Here is a 21,064-nt window from a genome sequence, read left to right on the forward strand (position 1 = left end):
TTCTACTCATGTAATAGCACGCTGATTCCCAGACCGTCGGTGGGCCAGATTGAGAAGGTGACTGGGCCGCATCCAGCCCCCGGGCCTTAGGGTGCCTACCCCTGCCATAGATTATCACGAGGACTAGAATTCTATGTGTTTCAGCGAACGCCAGAGCTCCTGAGAGGTGGGATTGATTCTTAATGCATGGGGGGCGCGATCCACCTAACAACTCATGGCACCCGTAACAAACTACAGCTCCCAGGATTCTTTGGGGGAAGCCATGACTGTTTAAAGCGCCATCATAGTGCTTTTAACTTATGGTGTGACAGTGGCCTCAGTGGACAACAGATGCAGCTTCTGTAACAATGCTGTAAAGCAAAATAAAAAAAATTCCTTCAGTAGCACCTTAAAGACCAACTAAGTTTTTATTTTGGTATGAGCTTTCATGTGCATGCACACTTCTTCAGATACACACAGTGTGCATGCACATGAAAGCTCATACCAAAATAAAAACTTAGTTGGTCTTTAAGGTGCTACTGAAGGAATTTTTTTTATTTTGCTTCGACTCAGACCAACACGGCTACCTACCTGTAACTAATGCTGTAAAGGTAAAGGTAAAGGGACCCCTGACCATTAGGTCCAGTCGTGACCGAATCTGGGGTTGCGGCGCTCATCTCGCTTTACTGGCCGAGGGAGCCGGCCGGCGTACAGCTTCCAGGTCATGTGGCCAACATGACGAAGCCGCTTCTGGCGAACCAGAGCAGCACACGGAAACGCCATTTACCTTCCCGCCGGAGTGGTACCTATTTATCTACTCGCACTTTGACGTGCTTTCAAACTGCTAGGTTGGCAGGAGCTGGGACCGAGCAACGGGAGCTCACCCCATCGCGGGGATTCGAACCGCCGACCTTCTGATTGGCAAGCCCTAGGCTCTGTGGTTTAACCCACAGCGCCACCCACGTCCCTAATGCTGATGTGGAGTCTATTTTGCATGTTCTCTATTATAGTTTTTATCAAGAGGTGAGAAAAGGTTTAATATATCCCATAATACAGTCCCTCCCTGGTCCCTCCTCCAAGCCTCTGATGATCGTTTTGCTGCAGGGTAAGGGTTCCTATAAGTCAACCACTCATCAGGAGGCAAAGTTTTTGGGCACAGCTATCCTTCAAAGACTTCTTAGGATCACCTGAAAATATTGCCTGAGTGTCTAGTATTTTAATTCTGGTTTACAGTTGCATTCACGTGCATTCAGTTGTTATAAAATGTTTTAATGATCTGTTGACTGCTGATAAAATAAACTTCTCTTTCAATATGATTTCTGTCCGGCCAATTTGGCACCCCAAAATCTTCATCCAGATGTTCTGGACAATATCTCCCATCAACGTCAATGGTCAATGATGGTCAACGTCAATGATGATGGAAGTTGTAGCCCATCTGCACCTGGAGGATGCGAGGTTTAGGAAATGCTGCTCGGGAAATGCATTTGTGCCTAAAGAGGCAGTGTTGTATAGTGGTTAGAGAGCTAGAAGATCCGGGTTCGAATCCCCACTCAGCCACTAGGCTAACTGGTTGACCTTGGGCCAGTCAATGCCCTCTCTCAGCCTAGTCTACCTTACAGGGTTGGTGAGATAACAGAAAGGGGGGGGTTGTAGAATAATGTAAGTAGGGCCCCTTGAAAGGTTAGGGCAGGGTACATATTTAACAACCCAAATAATGTAAATAAAAATTGCCCAAACGCAGGAATATCCAGCTCGGTTCCAAATAGCCTGGTTGACAGACGTTTGGGTTAATTTATTCCGGTTTAACTGTGCATTTGATGCAAGATTTAAAGATAAATCAGGTCTGCAGTGTATTTATTTTTTAAATAACATGCCCTTTTGCAGCTCACTGGCAGAGACAAAATTGAAATGGAAACTAGGGAATGTGGAGATGTTGTGTTCAGATGTTTTTGCCCAAGTTGTTCTGGATTCATTGCTAATAGTAGTAGTAGTAGTCCAGATTGGAAGGCTGTGGAACATGAGGCATTGAGAACTAGGCTTTCAAAGATGAAGGAACAAGCCAGTATCCAAAAGGTGTAAAAACCAGAGGAATAAAGCTTGTCTCTGAAACAATCTTAAAATTATGGTCCAGGTTAGTCATCACAGCCACTCGGAGCACTGCCGATTCCATTTCACAGGTGGGGAAAACTGAGTCTGAACAAGCCCACTTATTCCTTGGATGAGCAGGCTTTCAAATCAGGCTCTCGTCATCCAAAATGAGAATTCTTATCACCACACATTCCGACATTTGTTTGCCTTGTTTTAAATGAGAAGTCCTTGGGCCCCAAACCTGCAGTGCCAGCAAGGCCTCGGTGCCAAGAGAAAGGCACTCTGTGCATGCTTGCTGGCATTCTAGCCTTACACATTCATCCAAAAGAGGGAGACGATCATGAACGACGGTGTGTCGTGCCGCCTTACCCCACTCCAAGCAATAAACTCCAGCTACTTGCTGTGCTCAAATCATTTCCCCACCTATGGCAGAGAGTTTACACACCAAGATCTGATACAGCAGCCATTTGGCTCAGGCTGGGGCGGTGAAGCAATCTTGCCCTGAGCCCAGTCCCACCTGTGAGCTTGTGACTGCACCCTTTTGTAATGCAGGATGGAGGTGTATTGCGAGCTCAGTGGGAGAGCACCTGCTTTGCATGCAGAAGGTCCCGGGTTCAATCCCCAGGCTGGGAACGTCCCCTACCTGAAATCCCGGAGAGCCCCTGCCAGCCCGTGTCGACAGTCCTGAGCTAGATGGGGCAGTGGTTTAGACGACTAAGCGTAAGGCAGCTTCCTGTGTTCGGATTCAAATCTGTTCTCCTAGATTCATGAGGACCAGAACCTTAGCTTATTTCTAGGGGAAAGGCCATGACTCAGTGGTAGGAGAAGACCCTACATTTCAATCCTCAGCATCTCCACGGAGGCCTGGGAATCTCCTATCGGATACCCTGGACAGGTGCTGCAAGCCCGTGTGGACAATCGTAGAATCACAGAGTGGGGTCATTTAGTCCAACCTTCTGCAATGCAGGGATTTTTTTGTCCAATGTGGAGCTTGAAGGCTGAGCTAGACGGCAGTTTCCCATCACGAATGCCCCGGGTGCGATCAAGCTGTCATTCTCGGCCGAAAGACTGTCTACAAGGGGAAGATTCGGCAACAAATCTAGCGACACCCAAGCCAGATCTTTATGGAGCAACCCCCCCCCAACCTCAACCCCCCCCCTGCAACTTTGACGTGGGAGCTCTGGGGTTTGACACCTTTTCCTGTTTTCAGCAAAAGATTTTTTTTGCTGCGGCAGGCCAAGGGTGGGGGGGGGTCTGTGAGAATCGTGCGCCTGGCGGCTCATCACACCCACGACCTCTCAACCACTCGAAAGCTGTCTCCTCCGTCACCCAGGAGGGAGATTTCAGAGCCCAGGCTTCAGAAACGATCCCCTCCGACATCTGATGGGGAACAAATGACAGGGGCCTTTTGGGGCCCCTTAGAGCATGGCCGAGCGGGCAAGGTGAATGTCTCTGCGGGGTTCAGCGTTGCGATGCCCTGCCAAATGCTCAGAACTTATCCATTGGGTTTGGCTACTTATTCAGACTGGCCATGAAAGGAACCAGAGGTTCCCAACTTCAAAGCCAACCTGGCTAGCCAATCCGCACAAAACAGCCCCTTAGAGGCTCAATAACCCCCCTGGGACAGACAATGGAGCCGAACCCGTAGAAGGCAGTGTTAGAAATTAGCCAGGCGTGTTTTGCTACTGCCACAGGTCCAATTGCGACCACATGCAGATTTCTGGGTGCCAGGCTAGCTAAAAAACCTCTGCCTTGCTCCATACTTAATACCATTTCCATTTCCCCTGTGCGTGCTTCTCCTTCTTGGGGCAAGTGAATTGCTGTAAGGGCAAGTGATGTAGTTGAGATCATGGAATCGTAGCGTCGGAAGGGACCCGGCGGTCATCTAGTCCAACCCCCTGGCAAATAAAACATTCTATTGCGGCTACCTGGATTCAAGGTGCCATTTGGCACCTAGCCTATATACTTGAGTTTCTATCACTGGGAGCCAGCCACCGTCTAGGCTGCAAAGTTAAACAGGCCCACTCCTCTTTTAAAGCCATCTAGGTCGGTGGTCTTCGCTGATGGGGGCTCCCGGCTCCCACTGACCTCCCCACACATACAGCCTACGCTCGGGGATGATGGGAGTTGTAGTCCCTCAATGCCTGGAGGGTGTCAGGATTGAGGGAAGGCCGGGGTGCAGAGAGCGGGGGACAGACGGACGAATGTCGCTTCCAGGCAGTTGTTCACCTCCGTTTTAAGAAGAATTTAAAAAGTGGGCGGGTGGCGGATGTTGCAGCAGGGCTGAGCTATCCCGGCGGTGACTGGAGGAGGGGTTTTTCCACCTCCGCCGCTCTCGGGGGAGATGCTGAGAGATAAGGGCCGGGAGGCCAGGGCCAAAAGTGCACATCTATGGGCGCTGGGGCTTTGCGCATTTACGGGAAGCGCTGAATATGAAGGGCGACCAGATGCAAAAGCTGGGGGAAAGAAAAAAAAGGATGAATGCAGCGAAGGGGGAATTTGGAAAGTGCCGTTTGCCGCACAGGGGTTAGAGAAAAGCTGCCTCAGCTAGAATTCCCCCGAAGTGCGTGACTCTTGAAAAAGAGACGCTTAAGCCCTGAGGTTCCCCTTTGCATTTGTGACGGCCCTCCTGGGCATCAGAACCAGCAGACGGCAGAAGTAACAGCAACGTGCAAGGGGCGGAGCCTGGATGGGAAGGCGGGGCTTGGTGGGGTGGAGGCGGGGCCTAGGAGACTTTTCAGCTAGGGTGGAATACCAGGCATGGTGGGGGTGGAGCCTAGAGGGATTTGGCAGGTCATGGAGGATCAGAGGCGGAGCCAGATGGGACAAGGGGCGGGGTCAAGGGTTTAAAAATTTGCGCATTTTTCAGTCCAGCTTGGAATTGTGTTGGGTTTTCAGGGTTGTTTTTTTTGCTCCAGTTGCCTACCTGGGATTTACTGGAGCCGCATTGGATATTTAGCAAATCCGGCTCCTTAAGCCGCTAGTCCTCAAGAGGCAATGGCAAACGCACACATCTGAGCCAAATTTAATGCAAAGAAGAAGCTTCGCAAAAACCAAAGCTTTTGTTGCCGAATGTTCCCATTTAGCACTCTGCAAGTATGGAGAAGTTAATTAAGGCAGAAGCAAAGCACCGAGCGTGGAAGCGATCTCAAGTCTCGGGTGCGAGTTGGATAGTCTTAAGATTCGAATCTCACACCAGCCAACGCATGACACGGCCCGGGGGCAAAGCTGCCCTGTTCTTGGTCTCCGCCGCCCCATAAAGGGGACAGCCACGCCAGCCTACCTCACAGGGCTGCAGCCAAGATTGGCCAGATAAGTTCAGAGAGAGAGCTTTGAACTCTCCAAAGCATCTTGCAATTAATCATCTTCATGTCGTAACGGAGGGCACACACACATCCAAACAATTGAACAATTTCAATCCTAAAGCAGCACCAAAGGATCTGAGTGTCCTGAGACAACAAAGCCTTGTGCGGTTATAAAATTCCTGGTTCTCACACCCAGGGGTCTTTGTAAGCCATGCGCCCTGCTGCCTGTTGTACACTTGTTGTACATCCACACAACTTCAGACTTGCAGGATCTCCTTAGTTTTGAGTTTCAAATCCACTAACTGAAGCCAAGCGTATATGCTTAGAACTGAAATAATTCTGCGCTTGTCCGGCTGTGGAACTCACAGTCCTTCCACACACAAAAATCCTGGTTTCCTTGCCCAATCCACCCATATTTCTTTATTTGATTTATTTCAGCAATATAATAGAGAGGGGGAGAGAACAGTGTTTCTTGTTGCTATTGCTAAGACAAGTGCGTTCCTGCATTGCAGGGGGTTGGACTAGATGACCCTCGGGGATCCCTTCCAACTCTGCGATTCTACGATTGTCAACACAGACTCTCCAGGGTATCAGATAGGAGACTCCCAGACCTACTTGGGAGATGCTGAGGATTGAATGTAGGGCCTTCTCCTACCACTGAGTCATGGCCTTTCCCTTAGAAATAAGCTAAGGTTCTGGTCCTCATGATTCTAGAAGATAGATTTGAATAGGAACACATGAAGCTGCCTTACGCTGAGTCGTCTAGACCGCTTCCCCATCTAGCTCAGGCCTGTCGACACGGGACTCCCAGGGGGAGTCAGGTCACACCACTGCATTTAAAGTGCATGGCTTCCTGCAAAGGATTCTGGGAACTGTGGTTTGTAGCGCTGTGGTGGGAAAACTACAGATCCCAGGATTCTTTGGTGGGGTGGAAGCCATGATTGCTGAAGTGGTAGAGGTGTGTTTTCGATGTATGTTGTGGGCGTGACCTCAGGCATCCTAGCCAATCGGCACATCACAGACGTCGTCGACATGACGTGATCCAACTTCTCCTACGATGGGATGCAAAATAAGATGGCCAAAAAGCAAAAGTCTCCCTTTTAACTTAAAACGAAACAACACCTCACAGAACCGATGGGGTTCGACTTATTACAGAAGAGACACGTTTGCCAAATGTTCACCAACTCAAGCAGGCAGCTCCGGGTGCTGGACATTAGGAAATTAAGATGCAGCCGCAGTACAAGTTTGGGATTTCAAAGCGCCTTTGCTGGTGGGGGGTTGGGTCGGCTGCTTAGACATGCTCAAGGGCCTGACTGGCTTAAGAAACTCAAGAGAGACTTCGCTTCTGGCTCAAGGGATGGGAGCTGAAAGCTGAAGAAGTGAAGTATTCATGGCAAAAGCATAAAAGGGACAGCTGTCAGAAAAAGAAAAACATTCCTTAAGTCGAGCGGGACGGTTAGACACGTGCATTACGTCCCTGTCTTAAGCTTCACCCAAAGGGAATGTCTATAGCCTTTCCTCCAAACAGCCCTGCAAGGTAGGCAAGCCTGAGAGATACTGTCCAGCCCAAGGTCACCCAAAACCAATACCCTTTATGGATTTGAACCCAGGTTTCTGTGCTTCTCTAGCCCACAGCTAGAGGTTGTGGCTGGGGTTGGGGGAGCTGGGAGTCAGGAACAGGTTCCCCGTCTGTGGGCTACCCTGACTTGCAGTGGGTCTCCAGTACAGTCGTACCTTGGAAGCTGAGCAGCCTAGTTCTCGGACGTTTTGCCTCCTGAAACCCGGACTTGACCCCGCAGCCAAATAGGAAGCTTTGTGTAAGATGGCACACTGCCCCTCTTCCAAATGTCTCCCTCCCAAACCAAAGACCCAAGAGCACCTTTGATCGCTGTCCCCAAGGCGTCTCAGGGAGCGTCTTAGAAACACCTGTGTTGCGAGAAGCCGCAGTGAAGCGCCCAGGAAAAGACTGGGCAACAAAAGGCAACCCAGTAGCTCCTGCAATCCCCAAATATTAGCTGTGCGAGTTAATAGCTGTATGTGTCCATTAGTCATTTCCAAACCTGTGTGATGCAAAATTGCCCCAAGAAGCAACGCCTATGCATTGAGGAGGAACGCAGGAATCATAGAATCATAGAGTTGGAAGAGACCACAAGGGCCATCCAGTCCAACCCCCTGCCGAGCAGGAAACACCATCAAAGCATTCTTGACATATGCCTGTCAAGCCTCTGCTTAAAGACCTCCAATGAAGGAGACTCCACCACACTCCTTGGTAGCAAATTCCACTGCCGAACAGCTCTTACTGTCAGGAAGTTCTTCCTAATGTTTAGGTGGAAGCTTCTTTCTTGTAGTTTGAATCCATTGCTCCGTGTCCGCTTCTCTGGAGCAGCAGAAAACAACCTTTCTCCCTCTTCTATATGACATCCTTTTATATATTTGAACATGGCTATCATATCACCCCTTAACCTTCTCTTCTCCAGGCTAAACATACCCAGGCTAAACAGGAAGCCGCCATCTACGGTGTCAGCCTAGCGCAGGATTCGCTACACTGACTGGCAGCAGCTCTCTAGGATTTCAGGCAGGGAGTCTCTCTCTCCCAGCCCTACCGGGAGATGCAACTGGGGTTTGAACCTTCCGCATTAAAAGATCGACCACTGAGCTACAGGAAGAGGAGGGGGCCCTTTTGTGTCTCTGCATGAGTTTGCTGTTCCACCTTCTCCCATCTGATCCTGCCATGCCTCGACTCCAGAGCCTGGCCTGCCTCTTACAGGAGGCTGCCTGCTGCTGCTCAGCATGAGTTGCTGTTCTGCATCGCCCTCTTCCTCCCTAGCGCACCCAGCTGCCACAGGCTCTGCCCAGTTGAGTAAGGCCAAAGCCCTTGCAGCCCTCGCACAGTGGCCAACCAGATGCCCCTCTGGGAAACCCACAAGCGAGAGGGAACGAGACGGAACAGCCCTTTTCTGCCAGAGAGAGTTGCCCCCAAACAGAACTGGGCCTGATGAACCAAGAGTCTGAGCGGGATCAAGGCAGATTCCTAGGAAGCTTAAAAAGCAGAGGTGCAGGATCTGCGGGCCTTAGATGTTGCTGGACTACAACTCCTATCATCCCTGGTCATATTGGTGCTGCCTGGTGCGAGCTAATGGGAGTTGAAGTCCTGCAATGTGAAAAGAGCCCGCTGGATCCAACCCATCTAGCACACCTGGAGGAGGATAGCACAGGTAGCTCTCTCCTGGGTTGAACCCCACCCCATCCCAAAAGCAGGGAGGGGGAAGGAGGAGACTCGAGCCAAATTAGGACCTATTGAGGCCCCTAAGCACTTAAAATAATTGGGTGCCCCCCATATATATCCAATTCAAACTATAAATAATAATAAACCGTAGAACAAAATTTTATTTTTCGAAACAAAACAAAACCTACAGCAAGATGGAAAACAATGTTTGTTTCTGTATACTTCCAACTTTATGTACATCTGGAAAACCTTCCTCCTTTTTCTAATTGAAAAGTCTTTGATCAGATCCTTATGTAGACCATCTGCTTCAATACTTAGTGGAGATAAGGCACCCGAGCCCGCTTTGCCGCAAAGTTGTTCTGTTGCGATTTTTTTTGTATACTTCAACTGAGAAAATGAATATTCAGCTGAGCAGTTTGTGACCATTAATTTGATTAAAATAGGGAAAAATTGTGCTGCCCTAAGCACATGCTTAGAATCACAGAATTGGAGAGTTGGAAGGGGACCCCCAGGGGAATCTAGTCCAACCCCCCTGCAATGCAGGAATCTTCAGCTAAAACATCCACAACAGATGGCCATCTAACCTCTGCATAAAAAACCTCCAAGGAAGGAGAGTCCACAACCACCAAGTTTATTTTGCTTAATGGTTAATCCAGCTCTGCTTGAGCACAGGGAAAATAAAATTGAAAAGAGGTCTCGTGTCAGGCTAACTCAGGCATCCCCAAACTTCGGCCCTCCAGATGTTTTGGACTACAATTCCCATCTTCCCCAGCCACTGGTCCTGTTAGCTAAGGATCATGGGAGTTGTAGGCCAAAACATCTGGAGGGCCGCAGTTTGGGGATGCCTGGGCTAACTCAACCATTTCCCAATGGGGCATCTAGAGAACAGGAGGACCGACCAGATGGGTCAATGGCCTGATTCGGATAACCAGGCTCCTCTTATCAGAAATTCCCAACTTGGGTGTGGCGCTGGGCTCCGGCTGTGGGCGTCAGGATACTCTCATCTGCCTAAGTCAAGGAAGCGGACTGCAGGGCAGGGAAGACAAGGGTGGGAACACCTGGGCACTGGCAGGCAGCCTCAGGAACCGGGTGTACTTTTCCCTGCCCAACGCCCATTAATCCCTCTGTTGCAAGCCGGCCCCGAAGGACGGAAGGGGGGGGCCCTTTGCGCCAGCTCCCGAGTGGTGCCAGGCAGGCGATGGGTGGGAAGGGGACGTGCCCAAACAGGTCCTGGGAACGGCCCCCGGTACACGCAGCGCCTCTCCCCTGGGTCAGGAGGACCCTGGCAAGGAAAGGAACCCGCCTGCCAGAGAGCTGGGAGCAAGCGGGAGATAGCAAGGCTTTCGTACCATAAAACACACACACACAACACAAGGCAAAACCACACAGCCGCCCTGATGTGACTTTGCTGCTAGCGAGTTCCCAGGGGAAGGGAGTGTCTCAAGATGGGTGGGAGGATTCCCAGCCCCTAAACAACGTGGTCTCTTTAAGGAAGGGGGGGAGAGAGAGAGACTGAAATAGTCATACACTTCAGGAACATATTAAAAAATTGTCCAGTAGCACAGTTGTTGCAGCTTGCAGGAAGAGGAGCGCTGGCTTAGACTTGGAGAGGGGCAGCCAGCAAGCCAAGAGAGAGAGAGAGAGAGAGAGAAAGAGAGAGCCTGTTTAGTTTGTCTAGCGGAGGGGTGTGTGTTTGAATCAGGTCCGAAACAGATCAGGCGCTGAAAGTAGAAGAAAGCAAGTTTCTGTGTTGCAAGGCCCCAGTGCATGAGGCTAGTCCTCAGCGTCTCAAGAACGCCAATAGCCTATCTAGTCCAGCCTCCTGTTTTCTCGAGTGGCCAACCACTGGGGAACCAGAAAGCAGGACCTGTGCCCGGGAGCAACCCTCTCCTCTTGTAGTTTCCAGGTCGGTACTCAGAAGCATCACTGCGTCCTGCTGTGGCTGCAGAGCGCAGCCACCATGGCTAGCAGCCATGGGTAGCGTTCACCTCCGAGAATTTGTCTAACCCTGGTTTAAAGCCATCCAAGATGGTGCCCATCGCTGCCTCCTGCGGCAGGGAGTTCCGCAGTTTAACTACACCACACATTGCTGCCTCTAGCTGTGGAGGCGGAGCATAGCTAAGTAGCCAGTCGAGAGCCTTATCCTCCATGAATTTGGGAGAACAAAAGAGAGAGATAAGGCTTCTGTTTCTCTCTCCTTCCGCCTTCTTCCCACTCTACCCCTCCTCCTGCCCCCGATTCCTCACTTCCAGGACCTGTAGGACCCCACTTCTCACAGCCTGAGAAGAGGGAAGCTGTGTGGGACCTGCTAGATTTTTCCGAATTTCATCTCCCATCCCCCTCCTGACCATTGGCCATGCTGACTGGGGTTGATGGGAGCTGTGGTCCAATGACATTTGATTCCCCCAGCTTCCCCAACCTTGCTTTACAGCTCTGTAAATGCCTGATTGGCTGGGCCATGTGTCCAAGGCTGGGGTGGAGGACCTGTAGCCCTCTAGATTCCCCCGAACTTCATCCCCCCTGGCTATTGGTCTGGCTGGCTGCCGATGGATGGCAGCTGTGGTCCAACAAGGTCTGAAAGCATCCTGAATAAGGACGACAGTTATTTCTTTAGGAGACAGTCTCTGGGTTTTGTTTTGGTTTTTTTAGAATAAAAAAAATAAAATAAAACCCCACACTGACTATTTGGATTGTCTATTTTTAAAAAAATAAATAAAATAAAATTAGATAAAAGTTCCTTTCATTGCCATCGCTGTGTTTGCTGATGCTTTGAAGTGCTACTTTCCGAGACAACGGAAGCCAAGGGTGCTTCTGTTTCGGTCTCCAAGTGAGACAGAGATCGCTATTCTATTTCCTTTCCAGTCGCAACCTCGTAACACGCCAGCTGGCAAAATGCAAGCGTAGCTTCTCTCCCTCCCCTCCCCACAGGAGGCAGTGCGGTGTAGTGGCTAGAGGGTTGGACCAAGACTGGCGGGGTTTGAGTTGAACGCCTCCCCCACCTGGCCACAAATCTCACTAGGTGACCTCGGTCCGTTATCTCTGAGGCTCACCTACCTCGCAAGGTTGTTGTGAGGATGAAAAAGTGGTGGTGGTGGGGACTATGTAAGCCACTTTGACCTGGTCCTCCCAAGGAGATGGTGGCGCACAGAGACAGCGCATGTTGCCAAATTCCAAAAACCCAGTAAGCCGAAACTCCCAGTAGCCAAGGTGCATTGAATTCTGCCCATGAGAAAGCTCAGTTTTTAAATGGTGAAAGAAACAATATGATCATCTGTCGAAGGAGCCCATGTCAGTGGGTTCTGGGCGCACCAGGGAGAAAGAGGGAGGCTGAGGACAGCGACTCATACAGTAAGGGGCAGGCAAGGGTTAAGGTAAGGTCATAATGCTCTGGAGGGCTGGATGGTATCTGGTTTTCAACTCCGTGATATATCACCAGCTAAACATCGCAATATACTGATATATCACAATGCCTGAAATAAGGATGGAGCTAAGCTTCATGGTTTGCCCCACATTGTGGCTTTTTGCAAAGCACACGCACATGTCTTGATTCACAATATATTGCAAGGTCAAAAACTACAATACTGGTATCACAATATGGACTTCAAATCAGTTTCGGACGATACAGTGGTATCTTCGTTGTCGAACGGCTTGGCTCCCGAACAAATCGGCTCCCGAATGCCTTAAACCCAGAAGTGAGTGTTCTGGTTTGCGAACATTTTTCAGAAGCCGAATGTCCGACGTGGCTTCCGAAGCTACACCTTGATTTTCATACCGTTTCGGGAGTCGAACGGACTCCCAGAACGGATTAAGTTTGACAACCAAGGCACCACTGTATAGCGATACATCGCCTGGTCCTAATGGGAGAGCTTGCGGAACCACAACCTCATGCAGAGACACAACAGGCCTCCCTCTTCTTCCTCCTTTGGGAGAAGTGCCATAGCTCAGTGGTGTAGAGCCTTGCAAGCAGAAGGTCCCAGGTTCAACCCCCAACTGCGTCTCCAGGTAGGGCTGCCTGAAATCCTAGAGAGCTGCTGCCAGTCAGTGCAGTGAATCCTGTGCTAGATGGACTCGCTATATTGCAGCTTCCTGTGTTCCCCCTCAATGCACGGGTGTCACTTCTTGAAGCAATTTTGCAACACACGAGTTTGGAAATGACTGGGCGAAAGCACACACAGGCCCACACAGCTAATATTTGGGGATTGCAGGACCCGCCAAGTTTCCTATTCCTGTCCAAACTTTCCCGGGTGCTTCACCCCAGCTTCTCACACGGTGAACGACTCAGGTGTTTCCCTGTTGCTACCTGTGACGGCACGAATATCTCATCGGGGGCACCAATCCATTGCAAATGGGTTCCTGGGTCTTTGGTAAGAGAGGGAGAAATTTGGAAGAGGGGGAGCATGCAGAGTAGTCTATCGAAAGGCTCTGAGCTTGCTCCCACTGGAAGTAAGCAATAGCCACTAACTTGGATGGCATTAAAAGGGGGGTCAGACAAATCCATGGAAGCAAAGGCCACTGATGGCTGCAAGCAACAACAGCTGTGTTTCCCCTCCTCTGTTGGAGGCAGTGATGTGCCTCTGAATACCAGTTGCTCAGGTTTAGTGTTAGAAACTCGGGTATGTAAGCTAGGTGCCAAATGGCACCTTGAATCTAGGTTGCGGTCGCCACAGCAGTATGTCCACTCGCAGAGGGGGTTGGACTAGATGACCCATGGGGGTCCCTCTTCCAGCGCTATGACTCCGTGATCTCAATTACATCGCTTGGCTGTAGCTTGCTCTTACAACAATTCGCTCGTCCCAATAAGCAAGGAGGAGAAAAGCACAACAGGTGGAAATGGAATTGGTACTCAATATGGAGGTACTTGGTACTCAAGGCAGAGGTTCCTAAACTGCGGTCGCCAAACCTGGTACCCAGAAACCTCCACGTAGAATCAGAGAATTGTAGAGCATCATCTCGTCCAACCCTCTGCAATACAGGAATATGCAGCTGTCCCAGACAGGGATCAAAGCGGCAACAGTGGCCACTGTCTTGGATGGCCTTAAAGGAGGACTGGACAAAATGAATCATTTGTTGCTGGCTACAGGTCCCAGGTGGCGCTGTGGTTAAACCACTGAGCCTAGGGCTTGCTGATCAGAAGGTCGGCGGTTCGAATCCCTGTGACGGGGTGAGCTCCCGTTGCTTGGTCCCAGCTCCTGCCAACCTAGCAGTTCGAAAGCACGTCAAAATGCAAGTAGATAAATAGGAACCGCTACCGCGGGAAGGTAAACGGCGTTTCTGTGTGCTGCTCTGGTTTGCCAGAAGCGGCTGCTTTGTCATGCTGGCCACATGACCTGGAAGCTGTACGCCGGCTCCCTCGGCCAATAATGCGAGATGAGCACGCAACCCCAGAGTCGGTCACGACTGGACCTAATAGTCCGGGGTCCCTTTACCTTTACCTTTATTACAGGTAAGGACAGGTACACAGCTGCCCCATCAGCAATCACAAGACTGAGCTTGACGGACCGAGGACCCGATTCTGCACAAGGCAGCTTCCTACACTCTGACAAAGCCTCTTTTGAGAAAATAAAAACCGACATCCTTTTGCAGCGTTCCTCCTCGTCCTCCTCCCAAGCTTTGCAACATTGCACACTTCCAGGTGCTCAGAGTGGTAAAAACAGGATTGGTCCCCTGAGCACTACAAAGGCGCTCCCAACCTGCAAACCACAGTGGGGCAGCAGAATTAGTAACTACTTTCCTGGACAAGGAGACCTAACTTCAACCTAGGATGGGTTTCACATCATTTCCCAGCAGCATCTCGTGACGAGTTGTCAAAACATCTTTGCATAGATGCGGAAATCAGCACTGACTGCCCGTTTAAGGCCCGATTTCAACTGCGTCTGGAAAATTTCAGTTTCCGGGCCCGATTCAAGCCAGCACCCAAAGGCCTAGGTGACTTAGGCTCCAAATATCTGAGAGGCCTCCTCCTTCCCTACAGACCCTCCTTGGGGGGGGGCACCTTGGTAGTTCCACCTCCCTGAGATGTTTGGGGTGGCAGTGGCAAAGGAGAGGGCCTTTTCCGTGGCAGCCCCTCAGTTGTGGGACTCCCTCTCCACAGAGATAAGCCTGGCTTCTCCACTGCACAGCTTTCTGGGGATGCTAAAGGGGGTTGGACTAGCTGTCCCTTGGTGTCTCTCTTCCAACTCCACAATTCTATGATTCTACTCTGGCCTACAACATCTGAGATGTGTGCTTTCAGGGCCCACCCTGTTCCTGAGACTATAATCGGTTCAAACTATTTTTAATACCAGATTTGAAATCGTCATAACATCCCCTGGGACCTGCCGGTGAAGGGCTGGCTGCTTGCTGGCGGTGGTCGGTAATAAATTTAATATAATAATACGAAAATTCTGAACTTGGACTCATCCATCCCAATAGCAATCTGCTTGCCCTTCATAAGTTTTTGAGGTCACTTTTTTGGTTGGGAGGTGGGCAGGGAGAGTTTGGGAGTGGGAAACTGGAGATGAACAGGACGAATTGAAACAGAAATACGGGAGTTGTGTAAAACGGGTTTATGTTGAAGTAACTTTGCTGGTAGAATCTACGTATATGTAAAAAAAAAAAATCTGCCAACTTGCCATTTAATAAAGAAAGAAGGAAACTGAACTACAGAAAGCGGAGTTCCCCTCGCAAAACATGACAATGGCACCTTCCCTGCTTTTGCCGGAAAAGCTTTTCACAGACCTCTGCAGTTTCTCCCCCGCAAACACACACACACACACACACAGAGGACTAGAAGCATGGTTGATGTGTCAAACTAAATCCAGAGGATTTCAAGGAAGCAAGCAAGCAAAACCTGTGCCACAACACCGGAGATATGAAAGTCCTGCCAGAGCTCATTCTTCCTCCCCTCCCACCAACGCCTCTCCAAGGGTGAATCAGTTTGTGCCAAATTTCAATTACAGAAGGAGACGGTGGATCCCAGTTACGGAAGGGATCCTCCGGCAGCAGGAGACCGAGGAAGGGAAAGCACCCCACAGAGGGGGCACAACACACACACACACCCCACTCGATCTGGGGTGTGGGGGGAGAATTCCAAGGGGATGCGGCAATTGTCACATTTTGGAAAATTACCCAGGCGGAAATCATATATTACGAAATGGGGAGGGGAAACCGCAGAGACCCATAAGCAAGCGGTGGAAACGTGAGGGGGGGGGCTAGGATACATACGACGGGGCGGTTAAAGGATGCAAAAAACAGCAACTTGCCTAGGTTATGTTTGATCCTGAAATACACACACAATTTCATCATCTTCGGAACGTAAAAACAGAGCCAGTTTAAATGCTCTACCTTCACCTCCAAACAGCCAGGCTCCACAGTTGGGGGGGCAGAAACCCCTTGCCAAGCTGCCGCAACAAGAGGGTAGCATGCGGCAGGGAGAGGCCCACCCCCCCCTTTGCCACCACCTGAACCCAGCACCTATAGCTTCCAGAAAGGGCTAAAATTGCAGTCTCCCGACACTTTTGCAGGGCCTTCGACTAGCTCTGCTTGTTTCTGGAACGTCTCCAGAGAACCCTGCCAGGCGGGCACACATTTCTGGCAGCCTCAAAGGCTGATCTCGGGAGGGCTGGCACCCCGAGCGCCCCAGCACTGTTCTCCAAGCTCCCCTCGCCCAAACACACCCCACAGCCACCCCTGGGGATTACTCCTCCCCACTTACCTCTATCCTCCTCCTCTCTCTCTCACTCTCTCGAAGGAGCAAACAGTTCTGAGCAAGGCAGGCAGGCAGGCAGGATCCCACCTCAAACAGGAGGCAACGCCCACACCCCAGGTTGGGAGCACCCCACCCTCGAATCTTCTTAACCCTTTGCCACGCTCTCCAGCCTCGAACAGAGAGCCCGGCAGGGGGGATTCACCCTGCTTTCTCCCTGCTCCCCGGAAAGACACCCACCTGGGGGAAAAAACACCAATCACCACCAGCAAGCAGCCAGCCAAGTTGCGGCAAAGGCTACAAGTCAGGAAGCAGTCCCCGGTTCGAATCTCGCCACACGCATCCCTCGCAGGCCTTGCCGTTTCCCACTCGCCCTATTGGGGTGGGGGGAGATAACGCCACGTGCCTGCCTCGCAGGGTCGTTGGGACGCGAGGCAAGAGGTGCAGGGACCACTCGGAAGCCGGAAGCCTCTGAAAATGTGAAATGGTGGCTTGTGACATTTATTGGGAAGTCGCACCGGTTCGAAGGCCTCGCCTCTAAACCCACTCACCCACCCAGGTGCGGGAGAAGCAGTTGTGGTGAGCACAGAAGCTACCTGGGGCTGATCAGCAAGCAGATAATTGAGAAAAGCTTGTAAGAAAAGCGAGGCGGAGGTTCCTCAGTCCTTTGGCATTCACACGCGCACACAAGCTCCTAGTAGACTCTGTGCTCCATCGGTAGAAACCCAAAGCAGGGTTGCCAACTGTCCTGGAAGGCATGGCTTGGGCAGCTCCTGTGCTCCAATCTGTGGAAATCAGTGTGTGAGAGAGACGGCGTGGCATCCCAAAGCGCATGGATCAAAGCACAAATGCCTGCCCATGGCTACAGATCATCCTGTTCCCAAAAAAGCCACAGCTGCGGAGGCTGTTTCGGAAGTTGGCAAGCCTAGGCAAATGAAAGGAAGAGCCGCCCTCCTCCTGGCATGCACCCAGCAGCTGGCACTCGGAGGTAGACTGCCTCTGAAGTGGGAGGTTCCATTAATGGCTAGCCAACTCCAGAGGCTGCTGCAGAAGCAGCGAGCTGTACAACTCACAGACACATGCATACAAAAGTCAGCGGAGGCCTCTTAGCTCAGAGGTGGGGAGCCCCGGGCTCAGGGGTTGAATGTGGCCCTCGAGGTATCGCTATCTGGCCCTCAGGACTCTCCTCAGGCAACACCCCCCCCTACTGCCCCCTGGCTTCACACACTGCTTGACTGCTTGAGTGTTTCTGCCTGGCCAGAATGTGCCTTTCAGCTCTGATCATAGAATTGGAAGGGGTCCTCAGGGTCATCTAGTCCAACCCCCTGCAATGCAGGAATGTCAACTAAAACATGCCTTATTTGCTTGCCTGGAGAGAGAGAGAGAGAGAGAGAGAGAGAGAGAGAGAGAGAGAGAGAGAGAGAGAGAGAGAGAGAGAGAGAGAGGCATGTGAGCAAGTGTAGAAATTAGCCCCATGCTCAAAGGCAAAATTTATATTTGCTGTCCCTCCCACTTTTGCCTCTGACCCTGCCTACTGCTAACACACGGCCCTTGGGAGGCTGCCCAGAACAGAATGCGGCCCTCCGCTTCCCCACACCCAACTCTGCAGAGTGACAAAAATAAAGCTGCCATCTGCGTGACATCCTCAAAGTGCAGTCATACCTCGGTTTAAGTATGCTTCGGTTTGAGTACTTCCAGTTTAAGTACTCCGCGGACCCGTCTGGAACGGATTAATCCACTTTCCATTACTTTCAACGGGAAAGCTCGCTTCAGGTTAAGTACAGACTTCCAGAACCAATCGTGTACTTAAACCGCGGTACCACTGTAGAGCCATCTGACCTTGAACCCTTCTCCCCAGCTCTTCCCTATGGGGTTAAGATCGATAAGGACGGGAAACACCTGGGTTCAAGTCCGCACTCGGCCATGAAGCTCACTGGGTCACCATGGGCCAGTCACCATCTTCCAGCCTAACCTACCTCGCAGGGTTAGTGGGGGGGGGGGACTCTGTACGTTGCTTTGAGCTCCTTGGAGGAGAAGGTCGGAAGATTAAATGTTATGAATATATAAGTAAAATGATTTTCTGGTTTTTTTGGGGTGTGTGTGTGTGTGCCCTGTTCAGATTTTGCTATATGTGACTCCCTGCTTTTCCAGGCTCTCTGAGAGTTAACATCTTAGAAGCGGGCGGGCCTCGTCTCCAGGACACATGCGTGTTAAGACACAACAAAGAGCGCCACCACACAGCCAGCCACATCGCACAATGCCCGGGCTCGTCCCGGCAGCAGACAATTGCGGTTTTGGTTTGTTTCAAACCCTCAAGGAGGTGGCAGCAAAGACCCTCTTGGCTTTTTGAACAGGGTAGGACGGGTTATCGCAGGATAAATCTACGCCTAGCAGGAAGACTCTAGTTCCTATCAGCCCCCAAGGATGCTGGGAGTTGTAGTTTGACAATGTTCTTGGACTCCAGCTACCATGAACCACCCCCCCCCCCAGTCAATCTGGCCAATGGCATGGGATGCTGGGAATTGTAGTTTGGCCAATGTCCTTGGACTCCCACCAGCCCCCAGCCAGCCGGGCCAATGGTCAGGGATGATGGGATTTGTAGTCCAGCAAAACACCTGGAAGGCTGCCAGTTCCCCCATCCCTGGTCAACAGCATACAGAAAGGGGAAGAGAGCCTTCAGCCACATTTGCTGGGTAGGCATACAGATGGTCTGAACAAGAATCTCAAGACAAGGATTTTACAACGTTGACCCTATTTCCACCTGTGAAACACCAGGGTAGGCGAGGGGGGGGGGAGGCAAGCAAGGAAGCATGACCCCTCCACACAGACACTTTTATCAAGCACCAACCACACAGAGGCTAGCAAATGGGCACGTTGCAGTGTGGAAAGTACACTCTGCACATGCCCCAGAGTCGTCGTCCCCCCTTCCACAAAGGTCGAACCAAACCTTTGGAGAGAAGAAGAGGGAGGGAATCTCTCAATATCCTGCTTCAAATCACAACCCTGGCGACCCCTTTTCCTCCCAAATCTCCCTTGGGGAGGAAAAATGGACCGCAAGAGGGGGAAACGAAAGAAAGAAGCAAGAACGAGAGCACACTTCTTCTTATCTGTGCATGTTCTCTTCCCCAGCACCCATTATCCACAGATACACTGCCTTTGAATATGGAGGTTCTGCTTAGAATTCCCCTCTGGAACTCTCTGCCACAAGGTGTAGAGAACGCCACCCGCTTGGGCGGCTTTAGAAGGGGAGCAGCCAAATTCCGGGAGACAGACGGCTGCCAGCCATGATGGCCGATACTCTTTCTCTGCTGCCAGGAGTGACGACGTGCCTCTGAATACCAGCCACCAGGAATCATGGGGGGTGGGCCCTCTCCTGCCATCCTTACGACACCTGCCCCCAGCAACCCAGAAAGGGTGTCCACCGCCAGCCTCGATCCTCGCCCTACTTCCTTGCCTCATGCCCCACTTCTCCAAGCTGCGTTGTGTCACCTGCCGGGGCTGAGCCAAGCCAGCGTGCCCCAACCTGCCCTGCCGAGCAGCCCGGCAAGGTGGGCGCTGCCCCTGCTGAGCCAAGCCGCGCCCCCACCCAGGTCACTCCCCGAAAGTGCTGGCTTGACTCAGCCTGCAGGGTAGCAACGGCGCCAGCAGAAAAGGGCTTCTTCCCTCCTGCTGTGCCCTGAACAGATGGGGCAAGGCGGGCAAAGAACTGCGCCAGGGGAGATGCCAAGGAGAGAGAGGCCTGGCACCGGACGTGGCTAGGATACAGGATGGGGCTGCCTTATAAACAGGCAGGCCACTGGTCCATAGAGCTCAGTGTTGCCTGCACAGACTGGCAGCAACTGTCTAAGGTTTCGGGCAGGGCACACCCTCAGCCCTAGCTGGAGATGCCGGGACTTGAACTCGGGACCTCCTGTATGCAAGGCCACTAGGCTCCGGTTTCCCAGCAGGGCTCTTCCTCTGTCCTTATGTTCTTTCCAGCAACTCCCTCTACCAAATTAGAAGTTCCTAGTCCTCATGGTTTTGCATAAAGGAGTGGTTTAAACTGGAACCTAGGAAGTTTTGACCATTACTCAAAAGAACATAGGTAGTTGCCTTCTACTGAGTCAGAATCTGGTCCATCTACCTCAGGACTGTCACCAATGACTGATAGTGACTCTCCAGAGTTTGTGGCAGGGTTTGTGACATGCTCTGCAAAGGACACTCCTTGTCTGGTTTCGTCAAATCAAAATTTTGTTGGAAGATGTAAATAAAATAAAATAAAATAAAATCTTCCTTCCCTTGTCCTGGCAAGTACTAGGTGGGTAATTTCGTAAAGGTACTCGTGTTGAGAGCTGCCTGGGAGAAACGCCCTGACAGGCAGGATGCGGCCTTTGAACTCTGAACATGCTCAGAAACACATCATTTCACAGCCTGGCACTGGAAGTGGACTCCGTTTGGGCCCCTCAAAGGAGGTGCTCTGGTCATAGCCTTCTGCAAATCTAGTTAGCAGAAGGTCGCAAGAGACTAAAAAGAGCCCAGCAGGATCAGGCCACGGGCCTGTCTAGTCCCAGCATCCTGTTCTCACAGAGGTCGAGCAGGTGCTCCGCTGGGAAGCCCGGAAAGAGGACCATGAGCTCAATAGCAGCTCTCCTCTTTTTTTTTTTAAACATAATTTTTATTGATTTTACAAATTACAAAAGATGGTACATACATATACACCTTTTCCACCTTCTTCCCACCCCCCTCCATGGGTCCTCCCCTGCCACAGAAGTATCCCACGCAGGTGAACAGTCAGAAGTGGTC

The 21,064-nt window shown here is 51.2% G+C and overlaps 1 protein-coding gene across 4 annotated transcripts in view; it reads right to left on the reverse strand.

The window, feature by feature from the left end:
• The window catches only part of ZBTB7B (zinc finger and BTB domain containing 7B), a 57,825-nt gene that overhangs the window by 15,275 nt on the left and 21,486 nt on the right, over positions 1-21,064 (reverse strand). The window contains exon 1 of one of the 4 annotated variants that reach the window (XM_035097668.3): positions 16,292-16,476. The exons of the other annotated variants lie outside the window; for them this stretch is intronic. The gene's annotated coding sequence lies outside the window, so the exon portion shown is untranslated. Of the gene's footprint in view, positions 1-16,291; positions 16,477-21,064 lie in introns of those variants that run through there. 4 annotated transcript variants of the gene reach the window in all.

Source organism: Zootoca vivipara, chromosome 16, assembly GCF_965207765.1.
Source record: "Zootoca vivipara chromosome 16, rZooViv2.hap1.1, whole genome shotgun sequence".
NCBI classification, from domain to species: Eukaryota; Metazoa; Chordata; class Lepidosauria; order Squamata; family Lacertidae; genus Zootoca; species Zootoca vivipara.